The sequence below is a fragment of the Myotis lucifugus genome, unplaced genomic scaffold, assembly GCF_000147115.1.
Source record: "Myotis lucifugus unplaced genomic scaffold, Myoluc2.0 scaffold_266, whole genome shotgun sequence".
In the NCBI taxonomy this organism is placed as follows: domain Eukaryota; kingdom Metazoa; phylum Chordata; class Mammalia; order Chiroptera; family Vespertilionidae; genus Myotis; species Myotis lucifugus.
The window spans coordinates 1,271,301-1,299,129 of record NW_005871314.1 but is presented as its reverse complement, the minus strand read 5'-3'; the positions used below and the strand labels follow the sequence as shown (position 1 = coordinate 1,299,129).

The following is a 27,829-nucleotide window of genomic DNA, read 5'->3' as shown; positions in this document are numbered from 1 at the left end:
GTAGTTTCTGATCCATTGTATAAACATTGCTAGTAAATATAATGAAGTTTCTGTGTACTTGTAGATACATATACATAGAGTTCTTTGTAGAGACATATGTAAAGAGTTCTTTGTATTGAGAAACTTGTTTTTAAAAATGTTTAATTTCAATGAGAATGAAGTTAAAAGAAGTAAAAGATAGATACTACCAAATTTCTTTACTTATTATATTATCTCCTTTCATTTAGAATTTTAAAACATTTTTTTATAACACACATGCACATACTTAAAATTTCAGAGATTCTAGAGAAATGAAATAGGTGATATAAATAAATAACCTGAATAGGTACAGTGTGAAAACAAGCTTAAATATATTCTATGTGCCCTGTATAGATGACAAGTATGTTTACCATGTTGTAATTTCAATTTTTAAAGAAATATAACTCATGGGTAATCTGTATTCTGTGATATTTCAAATCATAAGTAACTGTACCAAACTGAATAAAAAGGTGAACAAAGACTTCATACAGTATTCTAAAATACTTTCATAAATTTATTTTAACAATACAGAAGACATTTATAGTACTCATGTAAAGCATTAGAATTAAAAGAATGAAATTGCTTTGTTTCTTCTATTATTGAAAGTCTCTTCTCCATTTTGAATCTCAATATCTGCAACATTATTATAAAAATCTTCAAGAGATTTAATATATTAATTCTACTTACAAAAGATACATATTTGATGTGGCAATGGCTAATAATGTTCAAACATGACATATTAGTTATAGTTGGAATAGTTACCTCATAAAACTAAAATTCTTATAAAACTAAAATAATGCATTTCAGATTCAGCTGATGGATCAACTAGAGAAGTCTGACTTCACAGGCTGTTTCTGGTTTATCTCACATGGGTCTATAATATATACAACCTAAAATATAAAAGCTAAAGGGTACCATATTTTGGCTAATTATTAATAAATTTCAATTGAACTCTTACAACAAGAGAATGTTCTAGTATAATAAGACATATAAAGTATTTTGTCTGGTTAAAAAAACTAAGGAGAAAACTGGCAATAAATACCACATACAAAGCAGCATTCTTCTAAAATCAGCAGTAAAATCTAATAGGGTCAGTAAAGAAGATTGTAAATCATTTCATTTCTAGGCCTCAAGAATGATTATAGCTCTATGGTGTGTATTCTGAGCCATATTTACGTGGAGACATATAGGATTTCTATAAATAGTTAATATATATATATATTCTATGCATATGAAAAAAGTTATAAAAACACAAACCACTCTCTTCATGATTAACTAAGGAGATATTCTCTTAGACCAACCACCTTACAATACACCAAACGAAGCATTTTAGAAACACTTGTATTTTCATTTTGCTTCTTGCACAGATATCTTCTATTGCTTTTGGATGGTTGTTATAACAGAAAACAAATGCGATTCAGTGACACTCTGTAATCACTTTAGAGGACAGTTTCTGAAAATAGTATTTTTGGGGGTGGGTCCTGGTGAAAACATTGCTGGTTATAAATCAGAGCATTGTTCTTTTCTCCTGGGCAGAATCTATGTATGTCCTTTTGTTCTGGTGGTAACTGCAGACAATCAATAAGGTCCAAAGCTGCTGGTTCCCCTCCGCCTAGGTCCCAAGAGCCTGACTTGTGATGTTACTGAAATACCTCACAAGTTAGGGTCTCAGGGACTAGGAAAAGTCTGGTTTGCTGCGGTAGAATTCTTCTTCTTTGGTGATAAGGCTAGCTTAGAAATTACAGTTGGGTCCATTCAAACTTCTCCCTCTAAATACTAATGAAAATACATATGTAGAAATAGATATATGGCACATAAAAGTTAGGATGAGCTGAATATTCATAATGACCATTTACAGACCTTAAAATAACGAAGAATATGAGAAACAATACAAACAATGAACAGTTAAGAGTCATTCCATTAGATCCAAAGAATAAGACTACAAATGGGTTAAAATCTGTTTCTAGCAGATTTGTACAGCAACACCATAGTTCTATTACATGCAAAAAGGATTATATCCCAGTAATAGGACCCTGATTGAAATTTGGCTTCCCATTAGCCTTTTATATAGCACAACTGTTAAGTTGGCTCCAGGACATATAATACTTTCAATCTGATTTAAATATATACTGTTGCAGTTAAGAATAAAACAAAAACTTTTTTGCATGTCATAATTTAATACCTCTGAAGCTTGAGTTTTCTCTTTGAATCTCCAAACTATTCAGACAGCCAAATATTCCCATGCATACTCTGTAGCTATTTGAGCAATGCCACTTAATGAACGTGAAACTTAAAAAGGCTGGCAACCTAAGAACAAAAATGATTCTCTATCTTAAATAGTTGCATTCGAAAGCTCAATACTTTTGAAAATGCACAATCCCGATCCTGTACATTCACTGAATTTCCTCCGATCTTTTAGCCTTGTTTGTGGTTGGAGAACAGAATTTGTACTTTAGGAATGATCCAAGGTTTAGTAGCAGAGAACGCAGGGTAAAACAATCGGACCAGCCATAACATAAAAGTCCTGGCCACAGAAGTGGAATCTGGTTCTTCTGCAGTGGTTGATCTTAAAAGGGAAAAGAGGAGGAAAAAAAAACACGCAAAGAATTAGAATGTTTTCCTGTAGAACAGGTGAATCATCCATTTCCAAGTAAGCTGCAAGGAAAGCTAAGCTGAACAAAATATTTGCTAACTGCCCCCCCCTCCTCCACCCTAGTACCACACCCCTTTCCAACCCCCACCCCCACCCCCTGTCCAGATCTTCACTTTGCCTTGTAAGTCTTTAAATATTCTGCTCCATGATGCAATGCATCATTATATAAGATCTCTTTTTGTTTATCATTTGATTTTTTTTCCATACTGAATCAGTTATGGCTTAAAATAGCAAATAGTTTTCTTTTTCTTTTTAAAAAAAAATCAAACAAAAAAAAGCAGCACTCACAAAAAAATAAATAAAAATAAAACAGCCTTTACATCTCAAGTCCATGCTTTTCCTTAAAACTGAAGATGGCTTTACAATTCTTGACCATAGCATTCAACCAATTATTAGAATGAAAAATCTCACCCCTCCATAAATATGACATTAACATAATTATACCACCCCCATCACGGAGACCCATCCTCCTTAGGGAATACATCTGATGCTCCAAAGATGGAAATCAGTCAGATTTTAGTTGCTCTCCAACGTACCTTTGCTTCTCACTGACTGACTGGCTTTTACCCTCCACGCACTCACACGCCACCCCCTCCCCTCGGCTAGACACGGGTGCCCGAGCGAGCAGGCGCGCGCACAGCCGTACAGACACCCAGCGAGAGGCGAGGCGCAGCGTCTGATGCTGACTCAGAGCGCTGTGTGTGCAGGGGGTGGCAGCGGCTGGTATTTTCACTGCGCTCATCATTAACATTAACTCGCAGGCTCGCATCCACCCTCTCCCAGACCTGCGGGACTGCAGCATTTGCATGACGCTGTCACTCTAGCCTTTGCAGGTCATATGATGGGAGGGGGAAAAAAAAAGAAAAAAGAAAAGAAAAGAGAATAGGAGTGAAAAGAAAAAAAAAGCCCCCAGGCTTCCATCGGAAATGCCTTCATTTCTTGGAGCCTCCTTATTTTGCCACCTTTCTACTTCCCCTGTGGCTCTGTCTCGGTTGTTGGACATCTTTCTGGAAGAAAATACCTTGCGCTTCCCCGAGCCAGTAGTCAGTGGGTCCTCCCCTCACCTCACACTCTGATCCCCACCCCTTCTTCCCCAATCAATAAGCAGAGCCTGTGGAAACAGGCTCTGACACAGTCTCATCCTGGATCCACTACCCCGGGCAGCAGGCAGCCAGACTCACACGTGAGAGGAAGAGAAATAACGCCAGCGATTCTCTTCCAGTCCTAGACTTTATTCCATGCCTTCCTCACCCCCCACCCCCCTCTGACGAAAGTGCAAAAGCATCTTTTCACTTCTGTAGGAAGCCCCCAAACTGCCCGAGAGATGCAAGAGTGAGACTGATCTCTATACATTAATCATTTCTATTTAATAATGAAAGAAACTACGATTTTAATAAAAATAATTGCTCAATATTTTTATTAGCCATGCTCTCATTGCACAAGAATGATAAACTCTGCCAGCATCTGAATCATCAATATGATTTAAACTGTGTTGAATGAAGGTGCTGGAATGAAATCAACCAACAGGCTGTTAGTATATAATATATTTTTTTGATTTTTCTTTTTTGATTTAAGAACTTTAAAAAATAATACCATATAGCTGTGTGCTGGTGAATATGCAAAAGTCTTTGAGATGAAGAAATATTTGCAGGCTAAACATCTTAAAGGTTGAATATATATATTTACATAAATACGGATTTGTGTACATATATGAAAACAATCTATATGCATTGTTATAAAAAAGAAGTAAACTATTTGGCTGAACACAGTCATGTTTGTGCTACCGTGTTTCACGGCACAAAAGGCAGTCTATAGGTATTTACCCAGCTCCTTTGTTCTTCGACGGCTCCCTTTAATCACAGAATGTGGTACACTGCCCACCTTTCCCTTTACATGAGCAATATTCCTGAATTACTGCGCAGACAGAGCTAGCCACCGGTGACTCTGCAGCACACAAGAAACACATACAAAGGAAAGAGAAGTACGGCAATTCTCAAGCCAACTCGAATGCTGCCTGGAGCTGTTGAAATTTCAGTTTACGCACACAGACAGATCCCAGCATGCACTGCGGCACTGCAGGACCAACTAAGGTAGCAGTTTGGCAACAGATCTGTGGCAACCCACGTAAAGGACAACCATTTGCAGAGGTTCCAAAGACAACATCACACAGCCTCTAAAGAGAAAGAAGCATCTGCAGGCGGACATATATCTCTAAAGTCAGCTCCTACAGCCTCCTGATTTGAAAGAAAAGGGAAGAGATAAGAGAAAGGAAAACTCAAGTGCAAAAACAAAAAGCACACACACACACACACACACACACACACACACACACACGGGCACCCGAAGGAAACGTGGAATTAAGCACACGCTCTCACGAGAGAGAGAAAGGCAGGAAGGAAAAATAGAGAGGGAGAAAAGGAAAACAGAAATGGGAAGAGGGAGGGGAATGAAGAAGGGGATGAAAGGATGAGAGTGAAGAGCAAAGAATCACTGAGGACTGAAGCAACAAATAAAACATGAAATTAGATGGCAGAAACCAGAGACTCAGGAATAGTGTTCAAGTTCAGAATTTAATGAAAAAGTATACCGGAAATTAAGGTTTACACAGCATAGCTTTAAAGACGTATTGTCTGTAGCAGTGTGATGCCTGCTGCCTACTTCCAGTTCTACTTTTAAATATACTGGTCATCTCTTAAAGCCTCTGTGCTCAGAGATTCATCTTTTTGTTTTGTTTTGTTGTTTTTTTTAAGTGCTTCAGCATCTGTGTCCTTTATGCTACTTTTTTTCTAGATAGTTGCCCACAATTCTCTGGATAAATTAATGTCATGACCTCACTATGGCTATCAGACATAAAATGTCGACTATTTTAATAATTGAACATGCGCTTACAGCAAACTGCCTACTGATATCTTAGCTCTGTGGACTGTCTGCATAATCAATATTATTTGAAAGAAGATGTTGTAATCAATCAGTTCAATTACCACTGTCATAAATATGGGTTTAAGGTCTCATCTGACTCTAAACTTCTAATCATCAATACTAAAACATCCCTAAAGGAAACTCTGATTATGGTTAAAGTTTTTAAAAAGATGACATCTCTCTGTGTTTTATATTTAATTGAAGCAACACAACAAATGCATGGTCTTGTTAGATGAATTATTTTTATATGTTATTTGAATTTTGTTCTGTTAACTTAAAAAATGACTAAGATATATCTGAATGTGTATCAAATGCTATATTGAGTTAAAGGAAGCAATAACTATGAAATGCTTCAATTCAACCTGCCTTCTACCTTATTACTAAGGCAGGGATCTTTTATTTCTTATAAAGACCATTTGAAATCAGTTTTATTATGGGAATTGCATTTAAAAAAATGGTTTAGGGTAAGGGAGAAGGAGGATAAAAATGATCTACAGTAAACACTGACTCAAAGTTCAGGGGTGTGCAGAATATATTGCTTTTTTATTACTTGCATAATATTTTCTTTGTTTTACTTAAACTACACTCTCAAATAAGGTACAACAAACCACATGTAGCAATTAAAATTAAATTTAAAAACTCAGACACAGACAACAGTATGGTGATTACCAGAGGGAAAGGGGGTAGGAGGAGGTAGAATGGTTAAAGGAGAGATAAATGGTGATGGAAGGAGACTCGACTTGGGGTGGTGAGCACACAATATCATATATAGATGATGTGTTATAGAATTGTACACCTGAAATTAATATAATTTTATTAACCAATGTTACCCCGATACATTCAATATGAAATAAAAACATCTTTCATTCATCAAAAAACATAAAAGGTAACAATTCAGTTTCTCTGTTGGCCTAGCCATATAACAAATGTATAACAGGACACATTGGTGGTTGCCATTTTGGACAATGCAGCTAAAAAACACTTCTAGTCTTGCATAAAGTTTATTGGACAGTGCTGACTTAAACTGTCCTTGTGAATAGTTTATAGCATACTAATTATTGGGTCCCAATACATTCATTCTATTTACTTTAAGAGAATGAATGTACATTGATTTATTTGAAGATCCAAAATAAAACAATTTCATTTGACTGAAGAGGATCTAGTAGTTTTCTTTATTAATAATTTTGAAATATGCAAGACTACTCAAAGGGGTGTGTTATGTAGAAATTAACTTTAAGGTAGTTAAAATAAAACACATCATAAGACACACACACATATGCTCAACCTAAAGTCTCTGGATAAATCTGAGAGATTCTTATGTGTCTATCCTTTCTGGGAGTGAGTCATGATCTTTTTAGTGTCAAACAACACATATCATATATTTGTTTTTAGTAAAGGGGTATAATAGTATTGTAAGTAGCAAAACTTAAGAGAAAGGGCACTTTTCAAAAATCCTACCAATATAAGGAAGGGATAGCATTTAAGAGCAGCAACTACTATGATTAGATTTTTTTCTTTTTTTTTAAGAAAAATAATTAAGGGACAGGGGAGACAAAAATCAGATACTGATGATCTAGGATGATCTGTTGGGAATTGTCTATTAAATAAAACACTGAGAAGAAACAGGTGTGTGTGGTGTGTGTGCATGTGTAGATCTTGTTACGATAATTTTGAATTCCCAATCAGATTCTGGAACTAATTACCTTAAACAAAATAAGATGAAGTGAAATATAAATGTATATGAGTTTTTAGTTTACAAATTTCATATGAAAGATATAGCTGATTTTTAATGAGGAAAAATACCTGACCCATATTTTCTTCTAGAAGTTTAGTGTTTGGATTAGATGATGATTCAACTCAGACAACTTCTTGACTGGGATGCAAAAGATTTACTTGTCAACCTGAAAGTAGTTTTTTCCCGTTCTCTTTTGATAAATAAGTGCAAAGCATCCTAATTAACATGGAAAAATAATGTCATAGATTTCTCTTCCTTTCAGGGATAATACTTTAGATTACAGCACGTGAAATCCAATGTTCTTTCTCTTATTTAGGAAATGGATATAATTGTAACTCTCTCTAGCAATCTTTCTGTGTTTCTCCCATCTTCCCTCCCCGCTGTTTTCCTTTCCCCATCCTCTCCCCACTCTGCATTTCCCAAGTACAAAATCCACTTGTCAATCCAATCTGTCATCAATACCCACAAGGGGACCACATTCAAAGCCACACCAGAGACGAGACTGAGTAGAACAAGTCTGAGGCTGTGGTAATTAGAGCAAACACATGAACTGGAGACAGATCTTGGGGGGACAACAACAATAATAGCCACTGTTGCTCAGCCATGCGCATGAACAGATAGGTTTGAAGATGCTGGTGGAATATTGCTCTTTCAGGAAAAAGGCAGGATATGATAATGAGGGACAATTTGGAGACCACAAAAAATGATATCATTATTAAATTATATTTAAATCTGGAAAAGTATTTGTCAAAACTGACCAGGATTTATACATACACTAGTAATAAATGAATGTCTCTGCTGCGCCGGTGTGCTTCCTAACAGGTGAGATAGTATAGAACCCATTCTGGCTTTTGAAGTTGGGACCCAAGTGGAAAGGTTTAAATGATAACAAATGAATTCAAAATCACTGCCATATTTAGAGCTTGAATTTTATGGCACAGGAGCAATAATAATTTATGTTTTAGCGAACATAACTGGAGAAGAATACTGCTTCCCTTATATTTTATAAACAACACTTTGAAACAAAGTTGGGAAATGGGAAGAGGACCTATCTAGGAGTCAGGAACCTGGTTCTAGTGCCATTTGGTTGTAGTTTATGGTCTTGGACAAGTCATTTAACTCTAAGAAACTTTTTGTTCTCTTACTTTTACCCTTAAAATTAGGAGGAATGATTAGGTTAATCACCAAGGCCCAGTTCAGCTCTAAGATTTTGTACAATGAAGAGGAATACAATTGGAAACCCATGTTGGTTATTGCTACCTACTGCTTAAATACAGTATTTGCATACATAATTGTCTCATTTAATCCTCACAGTACAGACCTGTAGTACTTATCCCAGAAAGACTAATGCTATATGGTCTTTTTATGTTGTTGGACTATCTCACCTAATACCTGCATCTAAAAAATGTGTAATTTCATATTAGCTTCATAATATGGTAATATTAAAATGTTATATTAGATATTTTCTATGGATTACCCTATTCATATTTAAATTTTCATTTATTTGAAACAACATATAATATGTAGGCTGGGGCAAAAGTAGGTTTGTAATTGTTCATATGGAAAATAATGCAATAATTAATAAATAATAATACAAGAATAAACTCTGTGTTTTGCAGACTTACAAATGTAAACCTACATTTGCCCCACCCTGTATTTTCATCTTAGAGTGAGGGAGGCACTTATTTGTTAAGAGTTAGAAAAATGTGTATACACTGTTATGCTACATACACTAAGAAGAACTCATAGATTCTTTGGATAACTTATTTGTAAAATATTAGCATATATAAATAAAAAACATTTTAGGCTTAATTGGTTGAATAAATGCTTTAGCTTTTAATAATGCATTTATAAAATCTCCTTAAGTGAATTTTAGAAATTTTGAATACAAATATATCAGAAAATCAGATGAACAATAAGTTTGAAATTCTCTATGACTATCAAATACTTTAAAAACGTCTTTGTTGGTTTTAAAAAAATACTCATTTTCAATGCTGCTTAATTTAGGTGGAATAAAGTCATTAACAAATAGTTATTAGTCTGATTGCTCGTAATCAATTTTATTCTAGAGTCTTAGAGTTTTCTTCACTAGAAAAATTATTCTAATTTTGTAGGGTCTTTTTTATTATAAAGAAAAGAAAATACTTTATTCATTGATCACAGTAGGTAAGAATGGAGCACAAATGATAGAATAAATTAGCTTAAATAAAAAAAGTATTCCTTCTTTAGATACTGCTATTTCCTTCCTGATTTTTCCTACTAAAACGATGTATACTTTTGGAACCTAATATCACACAATCATTCATGTTCTTTTCTAGATTGCATTTTTACTTTGCAATACCTATGCTCAGTGGTAGAAACTATATCCTGATGAATACACTCTTAGAAGTATAAATACTATGAGATGAGTTTAACTTTTGAAAATACATTCTTTCATGAAGAATGCCACTATAGCATAGTCTCAAACTTTATTACACAGGTTTTCAATATAGGTTGAAGAAGCTTCCTTATATGGAGCAGAAGAAAATGCTTCTAGGGGTTATCAACATCATTTAAATATTTCTGAACAGTGGAGGTTCAAGTGCATCCTGTATCCTCATGCTTTGTTCTCATCCTTTCCAATCAATGTATTGATTTGTTAAGGGTTAGAGGGTATACTTTCATTGATCAAGAAAATAGCCTGATACAGCAAAACTGTCTGCCAACTCAAGACAGATCAATCCCACCTTTGTTTCCTTTTGGATACATTATAGTTATTCATTCTGCATCACCTAAATTCCATAATACATATCTTAGTTCAAGAAAGGAAATGGATAAAGAACTGTCTACTTTTATGGAAAAAAGTGATACATTTCTGGGTATTCCCCTCACTATCGAACTTGGTGGACATTGTAATATCTGATCAAATGTTGGCCTCATTCTCAAGTTCACTCAAGAATTCTGTCCATTTTCAAAATTGCACAAGGCATGAGCAAAGAAACTTCCAAAAATGTTGAGTTCATTTAGAAAATGTATTTATTTGAGAAAATAAAAGTGAAAACGCATCATTGTAACTTTCTTTTCCAGAGCCACCTTACTCATTCATTTTTTAAATGCCTTAATGGAACTGTTTGAGCTACAAAGAATCCACTGATCCTGACAGCTTTATAACTTGAAAAATGCAAGAACTCAATTTAAACTAGCTTTGGGAAATAATTTAAAACAAAAACTGGAACAGAAACCATCATACAATGGTACAGTAGTCTATTAATCCTATTGGGAGGGTACTTTGTAAGACTGTAGTTAAACCTCCAAAGTTACTAGCATTTTGTCTTTTACTGACCTGAAAAGCTACATGCTCTTCCTGCTCTCTCTGTAAACCTTACTTAGATAACAATGAAAATATTCACAAACCATAACCCTCATAGCCTCAGTGGTCCACAGGCATGCCACGTCTTTTATAGTAATGCCTGATTATACTTCTTTATTTAGAATATAATTAATTCATTTTCTATTATGTGCCACGAGCCATAACTCGTTAAAGAAAATGGTTAAATTGGAATTTTGGTTTGGATACTTTGCTATTATGAAGCTTTGCATTTAAGAGAAACATATTTCCCTTCCTATGCCTGACAAAGACATGTTTTCAAGTACACATTAAACAAAAGAAACCAGCTTTTCAGTGACTAAATGCAGTGTTCTGTAGGACAGGAAACTTACTGCTTCTCTTACATGCTAGACCTCTAAAACATTTGCTAGATGACAGCGTTATTTAAAAAATAGTTTCTTTAGCGAAGAATTAAAGCTGAATATGCAACATTTCTTAGGAGCATTGAATAAATCTATTTGTCCAGCTTACTTTGCAAAGACTGTGTAGAAAACAGCACCATAAACACTTTCAGTCCCCACACAAGGGCTAAACAAAGAGTCCTCTTTCCAGCCATCTAATCGGGTAATTTATTTTTTCAACCATCACATATAAATCGAAACACAGCTGTAACCAATGACTTGCAGATCCAGTTCCCAGCCAGCTGGAATCAGTTCTGCTGAAACAGCAAGATTTTTACATTGTTCACTTCTGTACATCTGGAGAAATCATTGAGGTTCAAAGGTGACCAGAAAATCTCTTTAAGTAAATTCAATCGACAGTGAAGATTTGCCTTAAGAACTACAAACTCCACATTCACTTTTTACAAAATGTTCATTTCATAAAATGAATGCTTATAATGGCTATTTGCATCCTCATCAGGATAGACTTTATGAGTTGCTAATTGAATTAAGCACTGAAATGCTGGTTTCTTTCAAACAACTTGCTTAGGGTTCTTCAAAAACTTTCTTCCAAGGAGTGGTAGCTATTTAAAACTGGTTACATTAAAACACTACGTTACATGCAGAAACACCAGGGGACCATAAGAGCCTGTAAGGAAACCAGACACCAGAAATGTACCTACTCATATCTCAAATTTAATCATGTTTAGCTAGTATAATCCTCTATTTAGATAAAATGAAGGAGAAATACTATCCGAAAGAAAGCAGGCTGGAATATCTCCCTCCAGCGAGGCAGGCAAATCCCCAAGGAGCCAGAGTCCTGGGAGAAACAAGCTCAGATCAAGAATGTTCCACATGCAGTCTTGCAGGGAGGTGGTTCTGGCAGGAGAAGAAAAGAAACCCCAGAGTGCAGCCACTTCTGCTCAGCCCCAGAAGCATCACATCACACGGAGGGTACAAGGGACGGCTCACCAAAACAAAAACAGACAGGGCCCATTCTGAGCCCTCCATAAAAATTAGCCAAAGCAGCTAAAAACTCAGAGACTAGATGTATTCCTGGCATTTCAATCACACACTATACTATATCGCTTCAAATGCACCATTTTCTTCACGAAAGTCATCAAAAAGGTATACACCTTGGGAAAAGGAATACTCAAACAAATCGCAAATATACTTTGTTTTTCCTCCTTTATTTAAATTGATATACAGTAAACAAGTTATTCTCCTTATTTAGCCATCTTATTAAATGTGTGGCTATTTCAGTCACACTGGATCAACAATCCATAACTTCCTGATGAAGAATACCACTAACTAAAAAGAGTTAAAAAAAAACAAATGGTAGTAAACTACACTTCAGTTTATACCGAATGACAGACAGATGGTGATCACATAATACTAAGCTGCAATTCCCCATTAGATATTAAATTCACATAAAGGTGGTTAAGTTCATTCACTTGATTTTGTGTGTCAGTCACTAGGTACATGGGCTATAGAAAAATAGTCTGGAACAGTTAGCAATATGATTTAATAAATAATAAAATATTCACTCATGAGGGTTACCTTTAAAAATTTCAGGGCAATAGAAATAAGTTAGTCCCTTAAAATTAGTTGTTGTCAAGGTTTGATTAACTTTTTATCTATTTTGTTTTCTCACAATTTCTTTGACCTCTTAACTATAAACAGTTAATATGTATTTTATGCAACATAGGCTATGAACACTATAGAAAAATGACATATTGGTGTCATCTGATATGATGATTTAGAAATGGATTTAGAAATATTAAATTCAAAAAATGTATGCCAGTTCTCTTCTTCAAGAACCTAGGATGGTTTCTTATCTAGCTTTCAGCTGGTAGACTGAGGAAAAATCGTCTAAAATAGGCAAATATTCCATATCTATTTGTGATGTTCTTTGCTCTTATTATACTAAAATATTTAGTCCATTAATATTAGATTGACTCTTTTTAAGTACTAACAAGACATAATATTTCATCAATATTCCAAATTCTTTGTTGTGACTACTATATATGAATTTTGTGATAATAAAAGCTTTAATTTCTTTGGTCTAGGTGTTAAGAAAGCCACGATATAAATTTTAAAATGTATTAAGCATGTTACATCTTTGCCCTACCCTGTATAATTACCAATAAACTAGCTTAAATGGTTATATTTAATCATTCCTTAATATAGGCTTTTAAATCCTAATAATTGATTTTTAACCATTAAGGCAACATTTATTTATAATAGTTGTTTGCTTATATGCATATTGCTTATATGTATATTTTGTTTGTAATTGTATCAATATTATTAGCCTCCCTGGGGAAATGGTAGAGTTTTACATATTTAAAAGTGGTTTGGAACTCGCCAAGGTAAAAAGTAAAAAAATACACATTCAGGGAGGGGTGAAAAATCCAGTTTTGTTGCATAAAGATGAAGATGAGACAGAAGGAAGGAGGGGTTAGAGAAGAAACATGGGGTGAAACAGAGAAAGGCCTCATAAGTCAAGTTTTTTAACATGTTCTAGAGAGCCTTCCTAAATCAAATAATACTTCCAAGTTAGGATTACATATTAACTAATTTGTCTCTTTTCTATTTAAAGAAGAATATGTAATATTTAAATGATATCTTCTCTATCCTATATAATAAAAGGCTAATATGCAAATTGACCAAACAATGGAAGGACCGGTCGCTATGATGCGCACTGACTACCAGGGGGCAGATGCTCAATGCAGGAGCTGCCCCCTGGTGGTCAGTGTGCTCCCACAGAGGGAGCACTGCTCAGCCAGAAGTCCGGCTCACGGCTGGTGAGTGCAGAGGCGGTGGCATGAGCCTCTGAGCCTCTCCTGCCTCCACGGCAGTGCTAAGGATATCCGACTGCTGGCTTAGCCCATGGTCAGCAAACCAAGCTCGCGAGCCATATGCGGCTCTTTGGCCCCTTGAGTGTGGCTCTTCCACAAAATACCACGTGCGGGCATGCACGTACAGTGTGATTGAAACTTCGTGGCCCATGCGCAGAAGTCGGTATTTTGTGGAAGAGCCACACTCAAGGGGCCAAAGAGCCGCGTGTGGCTCATGAGCCACGGTTTGCCAAGCCACAGTTTGCCGACCACTGTTTAGGCCCACTCCCTGGACTGCAAGAGGGCGCAGGCCAGGCTGAGGGATCCCCAACACCCCACCCCCCCCCAGTGCACAAATTTGGTGGATAAAAGAGAACTGGATCTTATAAAGACTAGCAAAATACTGATAGGTTTATCTTTAAAGTTCAAATCCACCACTGTATCTGACCAGGAATAAAGATTTTTGAAAGTCTACTCTCACCTTTATAGTTTTAAATTTTGATGAGTTTTCTTTTGCCAAACTCTGGCATGTTCAGTCACTTCTCTATCCAGGGTAGGATCTTGATCATATACATTCAAAATGAAATACCAAGAGAAAGTAAGCAGGATATTTAAAAATCATGAGATCATAAGCAGATGTTCTGATTCTTTGATTGGCTTATCACATATACAGACTCCTTGTCAGAAAGTGGATATTACTATGCATTTTAGAATGTTTTATCCAAGAGTTTAGCTAAATTCTCTAGGTTAGGAAGTAATAGGCCTTTAACTTAGACATAGATTTTTTTGGGGGGGAAATACTACATGTATGTATAATGCAAACATATACATTTATTCACAGACATATGTAACAAATATATCATATTTTGTGGTTTAATTATCTTTTCAGTTATTCGGAGGGTAAAAAATGATTCATAGATTTTTAAAGATGTAAAGAAATCAGGAATCTACAAGAGGTGTTTTTGTCTTTGGAGGCTTGATAGATATTACCTATCAATAAGTAAAGATATAGACCTTGGTGCTAACAAATTGATTTATGTAGACTAAAATTAGAGACTCTTTCAAGATCATATAACATTCACATTAGGATCAAATTTTGGCATTTTCTTTTTCTAATCCCACAACCTGTGTAGTTAAATCAGTTTTAAAGAATGAAAATTTCATCTTTTCAAAGAAAGAATTATAAAACATGTTTGAAATCTTGACTCTCTTTTCTTTCCATAGGATCTACAAAGCTTCCAACTATACCAAGTTAATGCAGATGTCTTCCCATAACTTTAAGCAGTAGAAATCTCCCAAAATATTATAGGCCCTATTGTAAACAAGCTAGGGATAGAGCTCGTGAATTACATAAAGATAATATCCATGAACTAGTCTAAACAGAAAGACTATTATACCCATATAATTATACCCATAGCCTTACCTCTGTGCAGATAATTAAAGTGAAGTGAGAGGGGGAAAGGTGATTTTAAATCAAGAATCCCAATACTTATTGCCTATTTAGAACCAACCTCATACAAATAAAATTTTTGATATGTAAAAATTAGAAAAATGATACTCAAATGGGCACTTCAAAAGACTCAGATCTGTCAAGAAGAGTGACATGATCTTATTTCCAGAGCTTTTATTCAGTCTTGAATTTACTTTGACATTTATGAGTTTCCACTGTGTACAAGTGACCAAGTTGCAAAAAGGATTAAAAAAATAAGAGAAACTGCCTCTTTCCTCAAACAGCTTAATATGCGCAGAAGAGTCAGACATAAACAAAATTATAATACCTAAAAAATACAAAGCCAACTGATTAAAAAAATTTTTTTAATCCTCATCCAAGGAGTGAGGATATTTTTTTCATTGATTTTTAAAGAGAGTGGAAGGGAGGGGTCAAGGGGAGAGAGAAAGAGGAGAGAGAGAAACATCAATGTGAGAGAAACACATTGATTGGTTGCTTCTGACTCAGGGCCAGGGATTAAACCTGCAACTAAAGTTCACGCTCTTGACCATGAATCAAATCCATAACCCTTGGGTATGAGGGCCAATGCTCTAACCACTTAGCAATAGTGACCTGTAGGCCTGAAGCAAACTGTTAAATGCAAAGTGCTATGAAAATACAGGGTAGAGAGACAAGTATTAAATGCTATAGAGAAGGTTTATCCCAAGAAGCTCCATTTGAGTTGAGACTTCAAGGAACAAAAGGTTCCTTGATGAAGTAAAGGTAGAGAGAAAAAGTTCCTTAGAAGAAGCAAAGGTAGAGAGAAGAGAAAGAGACATCTAATTTGAGGGCAGAGAAAGAGGAAAGGCTCAAACTTTTGTACAATGTTTGGGAAATGACCAGGAGAGAGTGGTAGAATGCAGCTGGCTTATGTAAAGGCAGTTATTAGGCAAAATGACTGGGCAGTAGGATTGAAACACAGTTTTAGAGGGTCTTTAATGTTATACCTGGAATTATTTAGGCAAAAATAAATAACTAAAATCTTTTTGAGAAGGGTTTTTGATTAGTATAATGAGCAAACAACAATAAAACCATAATTACCATGTTCAACACCCAATCCCTTTCTACTCCTGTGCTGGTATACTTCCTATCATTTTATTATCACAATGACTTCACCAGGTTAAGTGTTTATCATTATTTGGCTTTTACTGACAGGGAATCTGAGCATTAAAGACAGTTCTATACTGTACCCAAATGCTATAACAGTCAATAAGTGGCTAGAATTTGATCCTGACCTATATGATTCCAAAATTAGCTCGTAACTGTTTTGTCAGACCACCTCCTAAAATTAAATTGGCCTCTCTGAGAGTACCCTTTTGAATTTGCATCTCACTACCCAACCGCATAGGCAGTCTACATCACGTCAGGAAGACCTCACAAAGAACTTCTGATAGGGCACAAAGATTCTTTCTAGGGATCCTTTTGAATTCTGAAGTGACAGAAGTCAAGAAACATAATCCAATCTGTCCAATCCCAAAGCTCATGTTCTTTCCTTCATCGCATGCAACAATTTGTCTAGTTAATAATTTAAGTACCAGGATAAAATTTCATCTTGGGAGTGTACCACAATTTGCTTAAATGTTTCCCAACTGCTGAGACTATCTAGGGGTTCCAATTTGGGGATTTTGTGAATGGTGTTGAAACCAATACTTTTCCCCATGTGTTTTGTTCCTATTTGAATTCCCTTTTGTATAACATTGCAGAAGTGGGAATATTATGATGATTTAAAACAACTGAGTAACTTTGGCATAATAATCACTGATGGCCTAGAGATGTCTTCCACTTTTATTTGAATTTTACAATACACCAGCCTTAGGACTATAATTTATAATATGATTTCTTTAAAGCCTTTGCTGGTAAGTTGCATTCACTCATTCATTTTTCCATTGGTTCATTACTCAAACATTTTGTTGCTCATCTATTTGTGATCTGACGACACATTATATAACTGAAAAATCAGCTAAAGATAAGGTTTTTCTTTATCTGGTAGATTTTGAGAGTAGTCACGGCATACTTTAATGTTCAAAGGAAATATCAACAAAATATTCTCTTCTCTCCCACGTGGTAGTCTCAAGTTACATGATAAAAGAACATCTGGGCGGAGCACCATTATGTCTATTCCAAGAAATAGGGTCAGTTAGTGGAACATCAAAGTTTGTACCAAATCTCCCATGAGGAGTTTACCAAAACAAGAAATATACCAGTTTGAAGGCTCTTATTTGCATTTCTATTTCATTCACATTTCTAACATTTTTAACCTTTGAAAAATAAGCCCGTAAATCACAAAGAAGTAAGCACAAATATGTCACAGAATAAGAGTTTTTGAGAGGTCTAAATTAATGCTAAAAGCAAACAGTGCTTCTAATTGGGGAATTTAATGTATACGAGAAAAGCAAATGAAAAAATGAGTGCTAATCTTGTCCAAGCCATGTTCACTGTGTAACTACAGACAGGCTACTTAACACTTCAAGGAAACTACCGCATTGGACTGGAATGTCAAGTTTGCAGCTTTAAGAGCAATGGAAACAAAAACTGCTCTATAAATGTAAAATAACATTTCCATGTAACAGATTCATTTGTGGTTATTTTACCTGCTATTTTTAAAGCAAATTTTGTTAAATGGAAACAAAATCCAATTGATTTCCATTTTTAAAACTTGGCTTTATGCATCTGGAATGAAGTGACAGAGTTGTTGGGTTTTGAGGACATGAAGCAGAGCAGAAGTAAAGGGAAAAGCCAAACTTCTTCCTTTGATTGCTGTCCAGAAGATTTAGCAGGATAAAAGGAAATAAAGACAGTGAGTAGAACTTTCAGGATCTGGGGCCACTATTATTGACTTGAAGAATCAGATAAATAAAATCTCCACACTGGAATAATGCCATCTCAATGCACACGTCCCTTCCAAAAATTTCTAGATTTACCAACCAACGAAGAATATGAAAGACATTTTAGGCACTTTCAAAGAGATGACCTTCTATTAATTTTTAAAGTAACTACTTACACCCAGATGCTAAAAAACACATCTACTACTACTTATAGGAAAGAGGAGGAGGTGAGAGACCAAGTCAGGGAAATGAAGTATTTACTTGTTTTCCTTCATGCAACCTGGTCTTTCTGTCCTAAAAGCAGTAGGATTGGGGGACTTTCTCACGAGACTGGGAGGGCATCCATCAGATTCTTGAATGAGCCCAACCAATTTCAAAGGAAGCTGACTGGTGATTGCAAACATCAGATACCCAATTTTTATCCCTGTAAAGTAGTACCACATGCCCATATATCTTAGGTGATTGTATAGCTACTTTTCTTTTTTATTAATTTTTTAAATCAGTAAATAGTATGGGGATATAGAAGGCATATTTCTCTTCTGACTACTCTTCATCCCCTACTCAGGTGGTCATCAGAGTATGTGGAAAGATAGATCTCTGATAATTAAATAAAATGTTGTTGTTTAGAAGTGAAAGTATTTCACTAAGAGTTATTTCTTAAAGAGAAGGAAAACATGTTGTGCACTGCATGAGTTAGAAGCATACATTATAACAACAAAGGAACAGTAGCAACAGAACAAAGTCGAGCTTGTTTAATGAAAAATGCTTATTCATTCATTCACTCCTTACAGTCAAAATGCCTCATGAAAAAACTGCCCTGAACAAATCATAGAGATAGAACTTCTAAATAAAGACTATTTGATCTGCCCAATTTTCAGGATAGCTACCTAGGCTGTATCTACAATTTTGTTGTTGTTGTTAATCCTCACCTGAGGATATTTTTCCATTGATTTTTAGAGAGAGTGGAAGGGAGAGGGAGAGATAGAGAGAAACATCGATGTGAGAGAGACACATGGATTGGTTGCTTCCTGAATGCACCCCAACCAGGTCTGGGGAACCTGCAACCAAGGTACATGTCTTTGACCAGAATTGAACCCGGGACCCTTCAGTCCATGGGCCAACACTCTATTCATTGAGCCAAACTGGCTAGGGCTGTACCTACAATTCTTTAGGATAGAGGTACTTCAGAGTTTCTGCATATCTTAAACATGTCTGGAATGTTGTGTTCCTTTCTTCAGAATGGTTTGCCCTATCCTGAAAAGCACCGAGTTAGAATTTAAAGAAACCCTTGTAAATTTTCCTTGAGATTAAGTACAAAATGTGTTAGATAGTATTTTTAAAAATATGAAGACAGGAAAGAAAATCACGGAACAGTCTGTTCTTGAGAAATAACAATGGTACATAATAAAAAAGATGAAATTACTGAGGACTGCAGAATTTAAGAACATAGGAGGTTCAAACGTGTTACTCTCACATTCCTTGCTTTCCTGTTACACTGGCGTGCATCCTCTTCCACTTGGCATTTTATTAGACAACCCCCATAGCCCAAGCTACTCATCCACTGAGCAGACGAATTTCGATAATTTGAAAAGCATGCCTTCTAGTCTGCCTCACAACCACTAACGGAGCTGTGGGATAACAGAAATCCTAGTACCTTGCCCAGTTGAGTGTACCTCTATTTTTACCTACATTCAGGATGTTTTTGCTACCATTCCTATAATTTCTATTGGCTTTTAAATGAACTTTTAAATGGTAATTTTGTGACTGCCTCTATTTCCTTTGAGACTTTAGAAATGACTTCATTTGAAGTTTAGATGGCCATAGTTTAGTGTGAATGTTGTTAATAACTGTTGATTTTATTTTTATAGCAATTTTAAAAAACATGTTTGACTTTGTTTTCAAATAATAATATAACCCAAATTCTTTCTACTCATACATGCAAATTCATTACATGAATTTTTATTATATTATCCTGTTTTTACTGGAGCAAAAGAAACCTTTAAGTTCTCCCAAAGTGCAGCAACAACACAGCTCCCAGGAAGAAAGAAATGGCCAGAGAATTGAAGTACATGAATGTAATAACAACTTAGAGGTTTAGGTCATGCTATGTTTCTGATATGAAAAAAAATTCTTATACCTTGAAGCTTGGCTATCAGAGAGCAGCACTTAGTTCTAGGTTAAGAGTCTACACCAAGGAGACCATTACCTATTCGCCTTACCCAGTATAAAAAATAGTTTACTTCTAGAAAAATTATTAGGAAAGAATATACCAGTTTTAAATTTTGTATTGAAGAATGTATCTAATTCACATATGATTTAAGTAATGTGTACATACATATTACATAGAAGAGAATTTAACAAGGCTAATATTACAAGGCCTCTCCCCTCCAGTGAAAACAATGTATGAAAAAGTGCAATAATGAAAGAGGTAACACAGGCTTCCAGAGGAAGTCCAGATGCCCACATTTCAAAAAGCATCACACTACCTATGTTGGAACAACCTGTGGATTCAACAAGTATCTAAAAGCCATCACTTGCTGTAGACTCACTGACCAGATTATCCGCCAAATCCATCCTTCTTTTTCCTGCAACAGAATGGACCTACCTCTACTTTGGCTATTACCACCTAACAGGCAGCTCAGAGGGAATGGGATAATGATTAACTGGCATAAATCATGTAGATAGGACCAAACTAGGCCTAAAATCTGAGCATCAGAGAACTATTCAACTGTTTGAACATTGGCATTCTAAATAGGCCCATAAAACTGAATTTAACATAAGCAAAAAAAAAAAAATTCAAGAGATAAACAACAGAAAAGAAAGAGTCCTGAAAAAGATTAATCAAACAGCAAACAGGAAGGAAATATGCGCTTCTACTACAACATAATCACCTAATGAGTCTGTACACTGATGATATGGCATAAATACTATTTTTGATCAGCAGCTGGTTGAATCCGCAGATGGAAAAACAACAACGACGACTATGGAGGGCTGACTATATTTACTGAAAAAAATCCACATATAAGTGGCCCCCTTGCAATCCCACGTTGTTGTTCCAGGGCCAAGTGTAGTTATTTGAACATTTACCTTTTTGAGAATTACACATAAAGCTCTTCATAGTTATTATGAACTAAGGTATTCAACATTAAGGTGTTTTATTTTATTTAAATGAATGGGAGTGAATAAAAAAGAACGTGTGTGTTTTTTTAAAGGTAAGCATAGCTCAGACAAAACATTGTGAGTAAATCTTTCAGTAGCAAAAGGGACAGAGCAGGTAGAACAGTCTATTTCATTTTGAAAACCCATCATTTCCCTACAAATAGATAATGGATGTCAACATGCCTATTCAGAACCTCACAATAAAATGAAATAACTTTTTCCCCATCAACATCCTTGAGTAGGAAATGTTTCATATATGAGTATCCTAATTTTGGAATTCAAAACAAGCCTTATATGTTCAAATACAAAGAGTTTATTATGTCACTAGTTTCCCTGTAGGCCTTTCTAACCTCTATTTATAGGATACAACTTAGTTCATCATAAGTGGCCTTTTATCTTGTATTCATTCGGTTTTCATTTAGTTTATTCCACAGAGTCCAGGGGAAAGTGTGCCTGCATCAGATCTTCCCCACAGATTCACCAGAAGGAGAATACACACAGGCAACAGTTTTTGAGGCATTAAAAGTAGCAGCCTCAGGATGGATAAACACAGACTACGAACATTCGCACTACATATTGTGAAGCGTTAATTGAAAAATGTTTATTTGGCACAAGAGGTACCTTTTTTTTTTGTACATTCCATAAGATCGGCATCATGTTTACATGGCTATGCCACCTTGCAGCAATGCATTCTTCAAAACAGATGTGAAATACCTTCTAAATTACCTTTTCCAGTGCTGAATTCATAAACTTAATTCAATTTATGTGTTGAATCCCAAGATGGAAAAGATGTAGTATCAACTAGATCCAACGTCTTTTACAAGGTCGGAAGGTCTCATATATAAACTGAGTTCACTGCAGAAGGTTGCGATGCCTGCACATGGGTGAGTCTACTGCCCGAAAGAAATAAGTATGTAAATTTGATATTTCTTATGTGTGGAACTCACTTTTTTTTTACTTTGCCAGAAATATAACTCTTGAAGTCCTTTCAGCCTACTGAACAAGAAAATTAGCAGAGAGATAAATCTAAGACAAATATGGAATTGAGACACATATCAATAAATAGGGGAGAATTTTTTCTAAGAAAAATATTAGTGAACAATCTTGACTCAGTTTAAGGAAGGCCTGATTTTCATGGTGTTGTGGTGTTAATAGCCAGTGAGAAAATAAGAACACCAAAAATGGTAAGATTTGATAAAGGGATCTCACAATAAACTGCTAGAGCAGCGGTTCTCAACCTGCGGGTCGTGATCCCTTTGGGGGTCGAACGACCCTTTCACAGGGGTTGCCTAAGACCATCGGAAAACACATATATAATTACGTATTGTTTTGTGATTGATCACTATGCTTTAATTATGTTCAATTTGTAACAATGAAATTGGGGGTCACCACAACTTGAGGAACTGTATTAAGGGGTCGCGGCATTAGGAAGGTTGAGAACCACTACCCTAGAGTCTTGAAAATCAGGGAAACCTGAACAATATGTGGGTCTTATGTCAGTTTTAATAATTCAAAGTAAAGCTTTACTTTTTAGTAGACATGAAACTTAATGGAAAAAAAGTGTTTCTCTTAATTTTTTTATAAATAAGGACCCATAATTTTCCATTTCTTTTCAATTCCCTCCCCAATTCGCCCTTATTTTCTCCATTCCTTAAATAGTATAGTTAGCTTTTACAAAAGTAGTTTCTAAGGTACAGAACAAATTATGGTGGATGCATTTAAAAATTTTTAAATCTGGATTCTTTCCTTAAGTATTTCATTGAGAAAAAGAAAAATAACAAACTGCTTTCTGACAAACAATATTAGAGTATGACAAATGATATCAGAGTATTTACCATGGGCAAAAAGTTCAGAATCATCTCAAAACCCCTATAAACTTATTCATATATGTTCTCTATAAGAATTTAAATTATTTTCACTATTAAAAGTAAAAAACAATGACTAATTGGAATCCATACTCAAATTAGGGGCAAACAATTCTATTGCATTATAGTTACTGAGATTTTAAAACTCTGTATCTTATAAATTTGGGTTAGATAATGTTCAGCCAGAGACATCACAGTCTCACAGAACAGGGAGCAGTTCACCACTCAATGTAACTCTTTCCTGACTAATTATATTTCATATTTCATGCATTTTTAATAGGCATAGCTTTAGGATAAAGTAGTTATTTAAGTATAAATATATATTCATATTTTAATTTTCAATTTTACAATAACTCTTTTGAAGTTTAAACTATGGTATTTAAACACTTAAAATATGACTATCATTTTAATTCCTTCCAAATATGTATTTTTTCTACATTATTTTTCAAACAGTCATCATGTCCCCCACAACATACACACAGACACACACATATACACAGTATTTATGGGTAGAAAATCAAAAACAGCAAAACATAACTATAGATTTGAGTGGTAAGGAGTAAGTGTCACCTGGAGTGGCAAACTAGGGACATAATAGACCACAGGCCACATGGTTTCAACACCAAAATATTACACAGAATTATGTTGGTACATTCTCCCCTATTTCTTGGTGCCTCTCAAGTGACAAAAAGAAGTAAATTCTCAATGGAAAGCTTGTACTATAACTTTTTATATCTTCTGTAGATAATTAATGAAGGTAAGACATTTAAGAGTTAATTTATCCTACCTATTAATGACAAAAATCACAAATGCCAGAAGCTTAAAGTATACAAATGTAAATATAAACACACACACACAAACCAAAATTACATAGCTTTAGTAGGAGAAAAACACCATGCAGGTAAAACCTTTTCAACCTGGCAGAATGACAAAGAAATACAGCTATTTTGAGAAAAGTTTATGTCTAGCTTTTGGTCAGATAAAAATAACCTGTCAAATTAACCATTTTTCATGGAAAATGTGGACTCGAATGCATTGCCTTAAAAAACCTGAGTCAAGTAGCTTTAGTAAAGAAAAGTCACTTTCAATAGCAAACAACATGACAAGCAATGATTAAAGCCATTTATTTTAGAATATTTTATAAAATATTTACATAAATGATTGATCTTAAAAGCAAGACTAAAATATTTCTAGGGTTTGTTCTGAGGCAAACACACCCTTCCATCCTCCCACATCTATAATTTAGAAAAGAGAAGGACTATTAAAAGCAGGATTATGACCTCAAGTTAACATATGACCATAATAAAAAATAAACACTAAATTAGGATCCCCTTGGAATATGAAGTTAGGAGATGAAAATTGTTTTTTATTTTTAAAAATTAAAGCATGATGCCTCTCTGCTGGAAAAGTAATCAAATATGTTTTAAGATAGTTGTTGGTACATAAAAAAGCATGATGTACAGTGAAATCATACTCAACACATAATTATTAGGCCTCACTATAATTATCTGGCCTTGTTACAGAAGAAATTTTAATTATAGGGGGCTCATTTTTAGCTTTTAAAATCTTGCTAGAGTTTTATGACTTAACTAAGAAAAACATGGATAATATTGATAGAAAGTAAAGGAATTGGGAGTAAGTCATCTACGTACATATGGAAGTCTTGTGTCCATTGGTGGGTATCCCCAAGTATCTACTTAGCAGAAAAAACTACTGACATAGTACAGTGATCACACTTTACTCATTTACTGCTTCTAGCTATCAAGGTGGGATGAGTTTCTTGACATGCTTTATTTGTATGTAGCAATCGGATGGCGTGTGAACACTCAGAAGGGCAGAGTATATGTCTACTGATGCCATTCACACTACTAAACCACAGGTAGTGTAGCCTTAATCTACAGGTTAACAACTCCTCCCCACTTCTTGTAATTGGAAAATAAGAGCATTCAATTGAGGGTGGTCATATAGGGATTTAACCAAAGAATTATAAAGAGTGCCTAGAAGGAAAAAGTATCTAGCAAATTCTATGGGGGCTGTGCATAGCGTTCTATTCCTTTACCAAAAACTTTTGGGTACATGCACACCTTTCCCCTTTTCACCATGGGTTTATGACTGACTTTCTCCAGATTACAAGGGAAGGGGCTGCCAGTGTGGATGGAGCAACTTGCCAATTCCAGAAAATCATCTCCTTTTTCTCCCTATTAAATTCTGCCCAGTGTGGCTTGAGGTGGATAACCACTGGGCTGCGGAAAGTGGCCAGCGGGGGAGGTGCTCCTGGAATGCACTGAATGTGCATTCTTTAGATGCTCGGATGGGGTGACTGCCCCCTTATTGGCTTCTACCCATTTTCACTGGTTAGGCTGCTTCAGTAGGAAGCAGGTATTTAATTTTTTTATTGAATGTGTGAGTAGTATTTCCATGATGCATTGCCAACAAATTACTTATATGACATTTGAGCATGGGGTCCTGAAAGGGGTCCTAGATTAGGAGTTTTGAAACTTGCTCAGTGAATCTAAGACAAATTGTGGCACCGTTATGGGTGTTTCCTTATTTTTTTTTCTTTTAAAAATGTTTTTCAACCAGTTTAGACATACAATTATCATATTAGTTTCAGGTGGAGAGCATGATGATTAGACATTTATATAATTTATGAAGTGATTACCCTGGTAAGTCTAGTATCCACCTGACATCTATAATTATTACAATGTTAGTGACTATATTCCCTTGCTGTACTTGACGTCCTCGTGACTACTTATATAATTGGCAATTTCGACAGGTATTACTTTTATTTTCTTCTAATCTTTATTATCGAAAGTATTACATATGTTCCCCTTCCCCGCCCCCATTGACCTCTTCCTGTCTGTCCCTGCCCCCTGCCCCAGGCCTTCACTATATTATTATCTGTGTCCATGGGTTATGCGTATATGCATACAAGTTCATTGGTTGATCTTTTCCCACCCACCCACCCTCCCCTGCCTTCCCTCTGAGATTTGACCGTCTGTTTGATGCTTCTATGTACAGGTATTACTTTTAAACAGTCAATAGGTTTCCTAGCTCTTTTTTTTTTTAATATGGGAGGAAGGGAAAGAGATAGAAACATCAATGATGAGAGAGAATCATTGATCTGCTACCTCCTGCACACCCCAAACTGGGATCCAGCCCGCAACCTGGAATTGAATCCATGACCTCTTGGTTCATAGATCAACGCTCAACCACTGAGCCACTCCTGGTGGGTATAGGTTTCCTATCCCTTACTCATGGATTCCTGACTGTGCTTAGGTTTCTGAAACTAGCTTTTAAAGCAAAGCTTCATTTTATCCATAATTTGAGGTCTCTTCAATTTTTGTTTTATCTATTCTATTTTTAAATTAAAGAATAAATTTCTCAGTTGAGAGAATAATCTCTTCTTCATTGAAGCCTTTAAACCACAAGCTCTTGCTTAGGACTGGAATTACACAGATAATTACGGCAAGGTCCCTTTCCTCAAGGAACTTCCTTCAAGACACTGGTATGTTTGTGGCCTTTCTTTATCAGCTTTTGGCATGGTGATTAGTGAGTAATGCTCATAGATATGCGATTTATTGACATTTTACCTATTTTTCATTCAACCAGTAAAATATTTCAATTGCCATTATGAAATATCACTATTTTCTATGGCTATTTTCTTTTCTCTGAAGCATAATTTAAAAACTAAGAAAAAGGAAATGTATCTTAATCCAGTCAACTAGTTTGTTTTTTTTTAAGATTAAAAAAATAGCAGGTGCACTTTTGATCCAAACTCAGGCACAAATTGCTTTCTAGAACAGTCTTGTGAGTTCCTCCTGACTCACCCTAAGCCATCTTCATGCCATACGGCACTCCTGCCCTAGTTCCTCCATTCATCTAATCCTGTGAATGGACTTATGATCATTCTCTCTTAAGAATTATCTCAGGATTCTAAATTATATAAGTGACAGTGATAATGATTTTCCTAAGAAAGTTTTTTAAAACTATCATGGATTAGGTTTTGTTATACAGACGTTTGTATGATAACCTAATTAATGTATAACATGAACAATAATGAAGACTAATAAGTTGAGAAATAGTATTATGATAGTATTTAAACTTTCATTCATTTTCATAGGCTTTTGCCTACCTTTAAAAAAATTAGAATGATATATACGCACCATGCAGACATAACAGGGTACTAAAATATTAAAAAATAAAATAGAGCAAGTAAATATGCACAGTCTTTATTCCTTCTGTGAAATCTCACCACACAAGAGTACATTGTTCTGGCAAAGCCCTTATCACATTGTATTATAATTACTGTTTATAGTCTATTTCTCTGACTATAGACTAGGCAAAGAGCTTTAGGAGATCTAAACCTATTTATCTTTGGGGCCCCAGCTCTGACATAATGTCTGGCATGTGGAGGATGTTCAGTGTAAAACTGTTCAATGAAGAATAAGTGAGGAGAGATAATAGGCTTAATTTCCTCATTCTGCCATTTATGGTATACTAGAGCCCCGATGCACAAAAAATTGTTAAAGAGTAGGCCTTCCTTCCCCTGGCTGCCGGCACTGGCTTCCCTCCAGCACCC

At 35.4% G+C, this 27,829-nt stretch overlaps 1 long non-coding RNA gene across 1 annotated transcript in view; it reads right to left on the bottom strand.

Moving 5' to 3' along the window:
- Positions 1-2,175: 2,175 nt before the first annotated feature.
- LOC111828019 overlaps positions 2,176-27,829 on the bottom strand; it is a 151,745-nt gene continuing 126,091 nt past the window's right edge. Inside the window, exon 4 of the long non-coding RNA XR_002831772.1 lies at positions 2,176-2,584. This is a non-coding gene — a long non-coding RNA (uncharacterized LOC111828019). The remainder of the gene's footprint in view (positions 2,585-27,829) is intronic.